Below are 13,761 nucleotides of genomic sequence, written 5' to 3'. Positions count from 1 at the left end.
CTGCTAAAGGAAACCCTGGCGTTAAGTGACATGGCCCAAGGAAAGAAATCTGGTCTATGATGTCAACACAACGGGCCATGTAATGGTGCTTATGTAATTTTATTTGACCTTTATTTAACTAGGCAAGTCAGTGAAGAACACATTCTTATTTTCAATGACGGCCTAGGAACAGTGGGTTAAGTGCCTTGTTCAGGGGCAGAATGACAGATTTTTACCTTGTCAGCTCAAGGGAGTGTCTTGCAACCTTCCAGTTACTAGTCCAATGTAGCTAGCTGGGACACACTTTTCACACCACCTCAATACAAAGTGATTTTCGTAGCAGGTTAGGAGAGAATTTCCTAACCTGCTACGAAAAAGTAACTTTGGTATCAAAGTGGCATGAAAAGTGTGTTCCCCATAGATAGCCAGCTAGAGACTTGCATGGGAGTGTAGCAATTGCATAAGATTGCATTCAAATCAAATGTCTTCCTAATCAAAATTAGGAAGACACCCCCAATAAAGGAGCGGTTCTGCAGGTGGTGACCACAGACCACTTCTCAGTTCCTATGCTTCCTGGCTGATGTTTTGGTCACTTTTGAATGCTGGCGGTGCTTTCACTTTAGTGGTAGCGTGAGACGGAGTCTACAACCCACACAAGTGGCTCAGGTAGTGCAGCTCATCCAGGATGACACACCAATGCGAGCTGTGGCAAGAAGGTTTGCTGTGTCTGTCAGCGTAGTGTCCAGAGCATGGAGGCACTACCAGAAGACAGGCCAGTACATCAGGAGACGTGGAGGAGGCCGTAGGAGGGCAACAACCCAGCAGCAGGACCGCAACCTCCGCCTTTGTGCAAGGATGAGCAGGAGGAGCACTGCCAGAGCCCTGCAAAATGACCTCCAGCAGGCCACAAATGTGCATGTGTCTGTATGAGGGCCCTACGTCCACAAGTGGGCGTTGTGCTTACAGCCCAACACCGTGCAGGACGTTTGGCATTTGCCAGAGAACACCAAGATTGGCAAATTCGCCACTGGCGCCCTGTGCTTTTCACAGATGAAAGCAGGTTCACACTGAGCACATGACAGACGTGACAGATTCTGGAGACGCCGTGGAGAACGTTCTACTGCCTGCAACATGCTCCAGCATGACCGGTTTGGCGGTGGATCAGTCATGGTGTGGGGTGGCATTTCTTTGGGGGGCCGCACAGCCCTCCATGTGCTCGCCAGAGGTAGCCTGACTGCCATTAGGTACCGAGTTGAGATCCTCAGACCCCTTGTGAGACCATATGCTGGTGCGGTTGGCCCTGGGTTCCTCCTAATGCAAGACAATGCTAGACCTCATGTGGCTGGAGTGTGTCAGCAGTTCCTGCAAGAGGAAGGCATTGATGCTATGGACTGGCCCGCCCGTTCCCCAGACCTGAATCCAATTGAGCACATCTGGGACATCATGTCTCGCTCCATCCACCAATGCCACGTTGCACCACAGACTGTCCAGGAGTTGGCAGATGCTTTAGTCCAGGTCTGGGAGGAGATCCCTCAGAAGACCATCCACCACCTCATCAGGAGCATGCCCAGGCGTTGTTGGGAGGTCATACAGGCACGTGGAGGCCACACACACACTACTGAGCCTCATTTTGACTTGTTTTAAGGACATTACATCAAAGTTGGATCAGCATGTAGTGTGGTTCTCCACTTTAATTTTGAGTGTGACTACAAATCCAGACCTCCATGGGTTGATATATTTGATTTCCATTGATAATTCGTGTGATTTTGTTGTCAGCACATTCAACTATGTAAAGAAAAAAGTATTTAATAAGAATATGTCATTCATTCAGATCTAGGATGTGTTATTCTAGTGTTCCCTTTATTTTTTGAGCAGTGTATATTAAAGAGGCAGTTGAAGCTATATAGAGATCTAGCGTGCTACAGTAGCTAGGCTACTCAGCTACAACACGGGCAAGTTTATATGCTAGTCATGACACCCACCCAACGTTTGCTTGGTGCTGTTGAATACATCATCAATCAGTCCTAACAGACGGTTACATTTCCAGTTCTCGTGACTTAGTAATATCATGCTAATGAAGTGTAGGACAATAAACTAGAGCTAGCTAACGTCACGTGTTGTATTTATTTTACAATCCACAATGCCAGGATTCCACCTGTAGGTTGCTACTGGCTTTCGATCTGATTATCCTTAATTGTTTTACTAGTCTGGTGTATTAATTAGGATAACAGTTTACGATTTAAGAACCAAAACTTCAGGTTTCTATTGGACAAATGTATTTAGACCCCTGCCCAATCGGCGGAATAAATACACCACGGGTTTCTTCTCTGCCTTGTGAAATGCTTAAATCTCGACTAAGACTGGCTAAATCTAAATTCGTGGTGGTGGATTAAATGCTAGTTTATAATAGACCAGTGTCACAGCTTGTCAAAAAGGCTAGTTAGCTACATCTGTCTCAGGGGGCTAACATCAGGGTTGGTTACAACACACAGGACCTGTACATTAAGTTATAACATAACAATAGTTACATGACATTAGCGAACTGGTAGTTAAAATAGAGGATTTAGCTAGGTAATACTAATGGGAACCAAAACCATGACCATGCGACCGCCACCACGGATGGGCCTACAAGGAAAACAACGGAACGCTAGCTAAAGGAGTTAACCAGCTAGCTATAATTTAACAAAACATCGACAGTGAACATGTTTTGGAAAATGGAACAGCAATATTAAATTATATAACTCCACAAAACAATGTAACAACGAGTCGGATTCCATTCACATGGCACAATGGATTGATGCGTCAGAGACGCAACTAGTTAGGAAAACTAGCATGGCTAGTTAAGTGAATGGGATTTTAGAAAGGAATCTGTTCAAAACGCAAGACTCATCTCGTGCTTTCGCGTTACTTCAAGCAGACAAATTAGCGTATTTCCAACAACGCACTTTCCTGGCGAGGCTAGCTAAACGACAATAGAAACACCGTGGTCTGTATGCTTGAACAAACATCAAACACGCGCCCCCTCCAGTCTCTTTCACCAAAAACACACACTGAATTTTGGAATAGAAACAAAATTATACCAGACTGTTACTAAACAGTTGTTGCTTGTGACACAGTGGATAGCTCTAGTTCAAAGCAATGCTAGTGTTAAAAAAGGAGCACTTTGTTGGCTAGCAGAGTAAACAAGGTTATGTTAGCTAGCTAACGGACAATGCAAAGTGTGTTTTCTGAAAATCACTAACGTTATATCCTTTATAGTTACCTACTTAGCTTTGTCCTGATATTCAACTGTCAAGCAAAACGAACAATACGAGCATTCTGAATAAAAATAAACAGGCACAGCAATTAACTTAGCAACATAGCGACTTACCGATAACTACTCACCAACCAAATTGAGATGTGATAAACAAAACCCGTTCTAAAAACTAAACAACGGCGGCGTCTCCTATCTTCCCGGAAATGCGAAAGAACCACACCACAAAACAATAGAATACATCCGTTTAAGCCTCGTAAAATATGCGTCTTTGTCAGTTTTCTCCCATTATTGTCCATAGAGAGACTCGAAAATCACGATTTGTGTCACAAAGGCGAGCCATGAAAACGGTCACGTGGTACCGATAGTCCAACTGTACACACAGAACCTTCGATAAGCCCCGCCTCCTTTGTTACTGTTGCAACCTCAGACAACATTTTCCTGGGAAGCTAAATTTCCATAGCCTTGGGAAGTAGGGGTGCTGACAGGGTTGGGTTTGTTACTTTCTAAGTGTAATCTGTTACTCTTACATGTCCAAAAATAGTAATTAGCAACGTACCGTTTGAATTACCCCAAACTCAGTAACGTAATCTGATTACATTCCGTTACTTTTAAATGACTTTCCCCCCTTAAGAGGCATTAGAAGAAGACATCGATGTATGTTACCAATTGAACGACATCTATTGCAGGATAAATCAACGTTAAAGTTTACATAGCTGGCCATATATGGATGTTACATTTTACTTTATGGGTTGGTTTTGTAGGCTTCTTCTAACCCAATTGCTTTCTACTACATATAATAATACAATTAAATTATTTATTTACATTACAAACCAAAGTCTATCAGAATTCCAGTCATTCCAATTCATGTTATACCCCTTGATCTTCAAGAATAAGACTTGGAAATATGGAAGTATAGATTAACCAAATTGTTTTACCTGAGCATGACCCCAAAACTAAGGACTTATTAGCCAGCCCTACTCTACTCAAATTGACTCATTGATTGAAGTTGAAAAATAAATGCTGCGCTCATGGAATGGCATGCTTTGAACACTACTGAAAAGTGCTATTTACATGTGAAAAATGAATGCCATATGCTGCATTTGCTACAGGCCTATTGTTTACCTTTTTGTTGGTGACACTTTGATGTCTTGCTAATATGCAGCTGTTTAAAGGGCAAATCCATGAAACAATAACAAAACGGTTGCCCCAACTCTGTTTTGGTAAAAAGCTGAGGGATGGGCCTGGAGAAATGTAACCACTCTCAGATTAATAGACAGGGCTATGGATGTAAGGACTGCCTCATAACATGGTTAACCCAACCATTTTTACATCCATGACATTTACAATGTTTGCAAACATTGGAGCAAAACAAGCTTATATTTTGGGTTCTCATGGAGTGTGACAGTTGAACTAAGCTCATGAGGCATTTATAGGCTATATTCTTCAAGAATCAATTGATATATATATATATATATATATATATATATATATATATATATATTCTACCATTCAAAAGATTGCGGTCAAATAGAAATGTCCTTGTTTTCAATGAAAGCATACATGAACTGAGTTGCAAATTGAATAGGAAATATAGTCAAGACGTTGACAAGGTTATAAATAAGGATTTTTAATTGAAATAATAATTGTGTCCTTCAAACTTTGCTTTCGTCAAAGAATCCTCCATTTGCAACAATTACAGCCTTGCAGACCTTTGGCATTCTAGTTGTCAATTTGTTGAAGTAATCTTAAGAGATTTCACCCATGCTTCCGGAAGCACCTCCCACAAATTGGATTGGCTTGATGGACACTTCTTACGTACCATATGGTCAAGCTGCTCCCACAAATCAAATAAATCAAATGTATTTATATAGCCCTTCTTACATCAGCTGATATCTCAAAGTGCTGTACAGAAACCCAGCCTAAAACCCCAAACAGCAAGCAATGCAGGTGTAGAAGCAAGATGGCTAGGAAAAACTCCCTAGAAAGGCCAAAACCTAGGAAGAAACCTAGAAAGGAACAAGGCTATGAGGGGTGGCCAGTCCTCTTCTGGCTGTGCAGGGTGGAGATTATAACAGAACATGGCCAAGATGTTGGAATGTTCATAAATGACCAGCATGGTCAAATAATAATAATCACAGTAGTTGTTGAGGGTGCAGCAAGTCAGCACCTCAGGAGTAAATGTCAGTTGGCTTTTCATAACCGATCATTAAGAGTATCTCTACCGCTCCTGCTGTCTCTAGAGAGCTGAAAACAGCAGGTCTGGGACAGGTAGCACATCCAGTGAACAGGTCGGGGTTCCATAGCCGCAGGCAGAACAGTTGAAACTGGAGCAGCAGCACGGCCAGGTGGACTGGGGACAGCAAGGAGTCATCATGCCAGGTAGTCCTGAGGCATGGTCCTAGGGCTCAGGTCCTCCGAGAGAGAGAATTAGAGAGAGGATACTTCAATTCATACAGGACACCTGATAAGACAGGAGAAGTACTCCAGATGTAACAAACTGACCTTTGCCCCCCGACACATAAACTACTGCAGTATAAATACTGGAGGCTGAGACAGGAGGGGTCAGGAGACACTGTGGCCCCATCCGAAGATGGGCCACAGCTCACAACAGCTCAATAGGCTTGAGATCCAGTGACTGTACTGGCCACTCCATTATAGACAGAATACCAGCTGACTAGTTCTTCCTTAAATAGTTATTGCATAGTTTGGTGCTGTGCTTTGGGTCATTGTGCTGTTTGTAGGAGGAAATTGGCTCCAATTAAGCGCTGTCCACAAGGTATGGTATGGTGTTGCAAAATGGAGTGATAGCCTTCCTTCTTCAAGATCCCTTTTACCATGTACAAATGTAGGAAAAAGGAAACCGCACACTACTCTTGGTAGTATCACTGATCTTTAATAAGCTTATGTATCGGCCTCACGGCCTTCATCAGAGCTTTTGACGAAGGCAGTGAGGCCGATATGTAAGCTTATTAAAGATCAGTGATACTACCAAGAGCAGTGTGCGGCTTCCGTTTTCCTTCATCGTGTTCAGTTGTTGCCATGCACCTGCAAATAAGATTGCTCAGATGTGTGAGTGCCTTTTGGACCTTGTACAAATGTCCCACTTCACCACCACCAAAGCACCCCCAGACCATCACATTGCAACTACCATGCTTGACAGATGGTGTCAAGCACTCCTCCAGCATCTTTTCATTTTTTCTGTGTCCCACGAATGTTCTTCTTTGTGATCCAAACACCTCAAACTTAGATTTGTCTGTCCATAAAACTTTTTTCTAATCTTCCTCTTTCCCATCTCGGTGTTCTTTTGCCCATCTTAATATTTTCTTTTTATTGGCCAGTCTGAGATATGGCTTTTTCTTTTTCAACGCTGCCTAGAAGGCCAGCATCCCGGAGTCGCCTCTTCACTGTTGACGTTGAGACTGGCGTTTGCAGGTACTATTCAATAAATCTGCCAGTTGAGGACTTGACACTAGACACTCTAATGTACTTGTCCTCTTGCTCAGTTGTCCCCCTGGGGCCTCCCATTCCTCGTTCTATTCTGGACAGAGACAGTTTGCGCTGTTCTGTGAAGGGTGTAGTACACAACGTTGTACGAGATCTTCAGTTTCTTGGCAATTTCTCACATGGAATAGCCTTCATTTCTCAGAACAAGAATAGACTGAAGAGTTTCAGAAGAAAGTACTTTGTTTCTGGCTATTTTGAACCTGTAGTCGAATGCTGATGATCCAGATACTCAACTAGTCTAATGAAGGCCAGTTTTATTGCTTCTTTAAAAGCATAACCGTTTTCAGCTATGCTAACATAATTGCACAAGGGTTTTCTAACGATCAATATGCCTTTTAAAATGATAAACTTGGATTAGCTAACACAACGTCCCATTGGAACACATGAATGGTGGTTGCTGATAATGGGGCTCTGTATGCCTATGTAGATATTCCTTAAAAAATCAGCCGTTTCCAGCTACAATAGTCATTTACAACATTAACAATGTCTATACTGCCTTTCTGATCAATTTGTTGTTATTTTAATGGACAAAACAATTGCTTTTCTTTCAAAAACAAGTTCATTTCTAAGTGACCCCAAACTTTTGAACAGTAGTGTACATACAGTGGCAAGATAAAGTATGTGAACCCTTTACCTGGATTTCGGTATAAATTGGCATCAAACTTGATCTGATCTTCATCTACGTCACAACAACAGACAAACATAGTGTGCTTAAACTAATAACACTCAAATTATTGTATTTTTCTTGTCTATATTGAATACATAATTTAAACATTCACAGTGTATGTTGTATGTGAACCCCGAGGCTAATAACTTCTCCAAAAGCTACCTGGAGTCAGGAGTCAGCTAACCTGGAGTCCAATCAATGAGACGAGATTGGAGATGTCGGTTAGAGCTACCTTGCCTTATAAAAAACACTCAAAATATTGAGTTTGCTATTCACAAGAGGCATTGCCTGACATGAACCATGGCTCAAACAAAGATCTCAGAAGACCAGCAAAAAGCTGGAAAGGGTTACAAAAGTATCTCTAATAGCCTTGATGTTCATCAGTCCATAGTAAGACAAATTGTCTATAAATGGAGAAAGTTTAGCACTATTGCTTCTCTCCCAAGGAGTGGCCGTCCTGCAAAGATGACTGCAAGAGCACAGTGCAGAATGCTCAATGGGGGTAAGAAGAATCATTGAGTGTCAGCTAAAGACTTGCAGAAATCTCTGGAACATGCTATCTCTGTTGACGAGTCTACGATACGTAAAACACTAAACTAAAACGGTGTTCATGGGAGGTCACCACGGAAGAAGCCACTGCTGTCCAAAAAAACATTGCTGCACCTCTGAAGTTTGCAAAGTGCACCTGGATGTTCTACTGGCAAACAACACTGTGTGGAGAAAAAAAGCACAGCACAAAAGTAAAGTATGATGGAGGGAGCATCATGGTTTGGGGCTGTTTTGCTGCCTCAGTACCTGGACAGCTTGCTATCATCGACAGAAAAATGAATTCCCCAGTTTAGCATAACATTCTCCTGCTAAATGTCTTTATCTGTCCGCCAATTTGAAGCTCAACAGAAGTTGGGTGATGCAAAAGGATGACAACCCAAAACACAGAAGTAAATCAACAACAGAATGGCTTCAGCAGAAGAAATCATGCCTTTTGGAGTCCTGACCTCAACCCGATTGAGATGCTGTGACATGACCTCAAGAGGGCAGTTCACACCAGACATTCCAAGAATATTGCTGAACTGAAACAGTTTTGTAAAGAGGAATGGTCCAAAATTCCTCCTGACTGTGTGCAGGTCTGATCCGCAACGACATAACACATTTGGTTGAAGTTATTGCTTCCAAGGAGGGTCAACAGTTATAAAATCCAAGGGTTCACATACTTTATTCACCCTGCACTGTGAATGTTTACACAGTGTGTTCAATAAAGACATGAAGACATTAACTTGGCAAGTCAGTTAAGAACATATTCTTATTTACAATGACGGCCTACCCTGGCCAAACCCTAACCCGGACAACACTGGGCCAATTGTGCGCAGCCCTATGGGACTCCCAATCACGGCCGGATGTGATAGAGCCTGGAATTGAACCAGGGTCTGTAGTGACGCCTCTAGCATTAAGATGCAGTGCCTTAGACTGCTGCGCCACTCGGGAGGTAGTATAGTAGCAGTCAACCCAGAATAAGCGTGTCTTTGTGAATCGTTGCGATGTTGTCAGAAATGTCTGGATATCAGTGAAAGGAGAGGGAGCAAGTAGGAGAGCGAGAGGGAGAAAGAAGGGGCCTTTCATAATACACTACCTTATACGTCTCTCCCTCTTCTTTCCATTTTTATCCTCCTTTCATCCCCCTCTGTCTTCATAACCTAATTTGACGACCGTCAAATTATGCTTCCTTTAACCACTCCTTTCCCTCTCGCTCCTCTCTTTTTTCCAATCTTTACTTAACTGACTTGCCAAACATCATAAATAAAAAAATCATTACAAAAAATATATTATGACCCAAGATATAGATAATTGGAGGAGAAAACAGAATAAAACAAGTTTTTCGCTAAATACTTACCTAATACTTCCTTTGTGAACAGAACACCTGCTGTGGGTCCCAAATACCTGTTGTAAGGAGATGGAAAGTGGTTAGAGGGAGAAAGACAGAAATCAAAGAGAAAGGGGGTAGAATCAAGGGAGAGAGAAATGTAGAGATGGTTCGAGCATGGGTGAGAGAGAGAGAGAGAGAGAGAGAGAGAATGAGAGAGAGAATGAGACTATTGCCACCACAGGTGTCCAGGCTTCAATGTTTTCTGCCAAGTATGAGAAGGCCATTGTGGTGTATGTGTGTGTGTGTCAGGGGGCTGGTGCACTGTTCAAGGTAGGAGAGAGAAGGTTGTTGCGATATGAAGTGTGTGTGTCAGGATTGGAGTCAATTTGGAAAGGTCTTTTATCTCAATATCAAATCCTTTCCGGGGAACAATTAAGTACCTTACTGTGATTGTTTTACATTTAAATTGTCAAAAGAAACAAAAATAGCTTCTAAGCAAAGAGCAATTCCTCAAGCAAAGATTTTGCTAGGACTATTTGGGAGTAGTTTGAATGGGAGGGAAAAACTGGAAACTAGCTGTTATTGGCAGAGGTTCTTATTAGTCTATGTCAAAATTCCATCCCACCAAATCGGGCTGAAATTCCAGGCGGCCTTTTCAAACAGATCTCAAACTAAAAGGGCATTGTCATAATTTTCAATTTTACAGTATTATTCCAACCTCATAGTGTGGAAATATATATCGTAAGGCATTGCCAACAGGGAAGATATGTTAAAATTACTCAATTACATTAATATAAATGGAAAGCTACAGCAACGTGCTGGTGAGCTAGCTAGCTAGCCTCTTCAATACTTGACATGGCTGGTTTGCTAGCTAGCATCAGAACCTTCTGGCCTTTATCATAGCTAGACCGTATCTAACGTTGTTAAGCAGAGAAATATGTCTAAGTACTTTTCATGTTAGTTGAGGCTAGTATTCGTTTACAAAATTCTTCTTTGCTCGGGTGTATATTTGGTTGGCTTTGCTATTTAGCTATTTAGCTAAGATCTTGTGGTTCAAGTTAGTAATCCAATATTTTGAGGAGAACAGCATGGCTAGCCCCCTGTCCAGAATAAATATAGCACATCACATGCAATATCTGATGTTATCCTAATATTACATCACTGGCTCTTCAAAAGGATCTACAAAGAACCATAAAGTGTTCTATATAGCCCCAAAAAAGATCGTAACCATAGCGGAACCCTTTATTTTTTACCTTAGGAAAGGGTTATTTATAGCACCATACAGGTTCCATTTAGAATCTTATGAGCATGTTTCCTTCAAACAAGGGTTATACGCTTAGTGGACAAATCATTAGAAACACCTGCTCTTTCCATGACATAGACTTAACAGGTGAATCCAGGTGAAAGTTATAATCCCTTATTGATGTCACTGATTACATCTGCTTCAATCAGTGTAAATGAAGGGGAGGAGACAGGTTAAAGAAGGATTTCTAAACCTTGAGACAATTGAGGCATGGATTGCGCATATGTGCCAGTCAGAGGGTGAATGGGCAAGACAAAATATTTGAGAGCCTTTGAATGGAGTATGGTAGTAGGTGCCAGGGCGCACGTGTTTGAGTGTGTCAAAAACTACAACGCTGCTGTGTTTTTCACACTCAGCAGTTTTCCGTGTGTATCAAGAATGGCCTGCCACTCAAAGGACATCCAGCCTACTTGACACAACTGTGGGAAGCATTTGACTCAACATGGCCAGCATCTCTTTGGAATGCTTTCGGTACCTTGTAGAGTCCATGCCCCAACAAATTGAGGCTGTTCTGAGGGCAAAAGGGCAACTTAATATTTGGAAGGTGTTCCTAGTGTTTTGTATCAAAAAGGGTTCTGCTATGCTTTACAAGCCAAAGAGCCGCTATCTGGAAATTTAGAACATTTAGAACAAATTGTTTTTGTGTGTGCTTTTTCTATACCATTGGTATCAGAAGTCTGATAGCATTATGGTTCAATAAGACAGTCTGCCAAATTAACTAAATATATGTATATATGTACAAATGTTGATAAATAGTTGGTTGACGGAAAATCTACTTTATACAATTGTGATATGTTGTCTCACGTAGCTATCTTATGATAAACAAATTAAAAGTCGCTCTGGATAAGAGTGTCTGCTAAATGACTAAAATGTAATGTAAAAATGAACAATATCATTTTCATGAGCTCCACCCTGAAACAAGACCAATAATAATTGCCAGTATTTGCAGTTAATTTTGACATTTTCATTTTCACATACAGTAAGTTCAGAAAGTATTTAGACCCCTTGACTTTTTTCATATTTTGTGACATTACAGCCTTGTTTTTCCTCATCTACACACAATACCCCATAATGACAGTGCAAAAACAGGTTTATAGATATTTCTGCCATAAATAAATAAATAAATAACTGAAAGATGACAGTTACATAAGTATTCAGACCCTTTACTCAATACTTTGTTGAACGAGCTTTGGCAGAGGTTACAGCCTCGAGTCTTCCTAGGTATGATGCTACAAGTTGGCACACCTGTATTTGGGGAGTTTCTACCATTCGTCTCTGCAGATCCTCTCAAGCTCTGTCAGGTTAGATGGGGAGCTTTGCTGCACAGCTATTTTCAGTTCTCTCCAGAGATGTTCAATAGGTTTCAAGTCTGGGCTCTGGCTGGGCCACTCAAGAACATTCTGAGACTTGTCCCAAAGCCAGTCCTGCGTTGTCTTGGATGTGTGCTTAGGGTCGTTGTCCTCCTGGAAGGTGAACCTTCCAGTCTGAGGTCTGAGGCCAGTCTGAAGTCCTGAGCGCTCTGGAGCAGGTTTTCATCAAGGATCTCTCTGTACTTTGCTTAATCTTTGGCTTGAAACTGACAAGTCTCCCAGTCCCTGCCGCTGAAAAACATCCCCACAGTATAATGCTGCTACCACCATGCTTCTCCATAAGTTTCCTCCAGATGTGACGCTTGGCATTCAGGCCAAAGAGTTCAATCTTGGTTTCATCAGACCAGAGAACCTTGTTTCTCATGTTCTGAGAGTCTTTAGGTGCCTTTTGGCAAACTCCAAGCGGGCTGTCATGTACCTTTTTACTGAGGAGTGGCTTCCATTTGGCCACTCTACCATAAAAGCCTGATTGGTGGAGTGCCGCAGAGGAACTCTAGAGCTCTGTCAGAGTTGCCATCGGGTTCTTGGTCACCTCCCTGACCAAGGCCCTCCCCTGATTGCTCAGTTTGGTAGGGGGCCAGCTCTAGGAAGAGTCTTGGTGGTTCCAAATTTCTCCCATTTAAGAATGATGGAGACCAATGTGTTCTTGGGCACATTCAATGCTACAGACATTGTTTCGTACCCTTCCCCAGATCTGTGCCTCGAACAATCCTGTCTTGGAACTCTACGGACAATTCCTTTGACCTCATGGCTTGGTTTTTGCTCTGACCTACACTTGTCAACTGTGGGACCTTATAGACAGGTGTGTGCCTTTCCAAATCATGTCCAATCAATTGAATTTATCACAGGTGGACTCCAATCAAGTTGTAAATACATCTCAAGGATGATCAATGGAAACAGGATGCACTTGATCTCAAATTTGAGTCTCATAGCAAAGGGTCTGAATACTTATGTAAATAAGGTAGTTCTGTTTTTGTTTTTTTATACATTTGCAAACATCTAAAAACCTGTTTTCGCTTTGTCATTATGGGGTATTGTGTGCAGATTTCAGAGATTTTGAATTATTTAATCCATTTTAGAATAAGGCTGTAACATAACGAAATGTGGAAAGAGTCAAGGGGTCTGAATACTTTCTGAAAGCACGATATACATTTATATTTTAGTAATTTAGCAGACACTCTTATTCAGAGTGACTTGCTCAACTAAGGTAGATAAACAATAACATGTCACAGTCATTTTTGTAACCGTTACTGGGAATGTTGTTGCTGTTTGGGCTGGCTACTTGCAAATGTATTTTGTAATGTATTTAATTAAAGTACTGTATATGTATATTATGTTTTAAAATGCAAAAACACAATATTTTCAAGTTTATTTTGATACAAAATAACATAAATATCAATGTATCTGTATTTGGTAATTGTATTTTGTGATTTTTGCATAACCCTGCACCCATTGAAATCAGGCCAAGGGTCCACAACTGCAGTCGGAACAGCAGCATGACCATGTGCTCAGGTCCTCCAGGAGGGAGACAGACAGAGAAAGAGGGGAGGATTAGTGGGCGCATGCCTAAGATCACACAATACTCAAGGGCCCATATTCATAAGGCATCCAAGAGTAGGAGTGCTGATTTAAGGAGCTTACACAACCACTCAGTGACCTAAGATAGTGTTTGAAAATATATATATATATATATATATACACTATGAGTACATTCACACTAATAATTCAATATTAAACTGATTATGGCAGCAGGCAGATTATGCAATAGTCATGTAAACATCTTACTCTGCTTATCTTAATCGGCGTAAGGCCAAAATCGAA

General features: G+C 41.5%; 1 protein-coding gene across 7 annotated transcripts in view; it reads right to left on the bottom strand.

Annotated features, from left to right (window-relative positions):
- Positions 1 to 3,592, bottom strand: part of LOC135516081 (polyadenylate-binding protein-interacting protein 2B-like) — a 33,130-nt gene extending 29,538 nt beyond the window's left edge. For 6 of the 7 annotated variants that reach the window (XR_010451896.1, XM_064940102.1, XM_064940097.1 and 3 more), the window contains exon 1: positions 3,350 to 3,592. The gene's annotated coding sequence lies outside the window, so the exon portion shown is untranslated. The remainder of the gene's footprint in view (positions 1 to 3,349) is intronic. The other variant, XM_064940098.1, reaches the window with a different exon arrangement.
- Between the last annotated feature and the right edge of the window lie 10,169 nt (positions 3,593 to 13,761).

This window comes from Oncorhynchus masou, chromosome 27 (assembly GCF_036934945.1).
Source record: "Oncorhynchus masou masou isolate Uvic2021 chromosome 27, UVic_Omas_1.1, whole genome shotgun sequence".
Lineage (NCBI taxonomy): Eukaryota > Metazoa > Chordata > Actinopteri > Salmoniformes > Salmonidae > Oncorhynchus > Oncorhynchus masou.
This window is presented reverse-complemented; position numbering and strand designations above follow the sequence as displayed.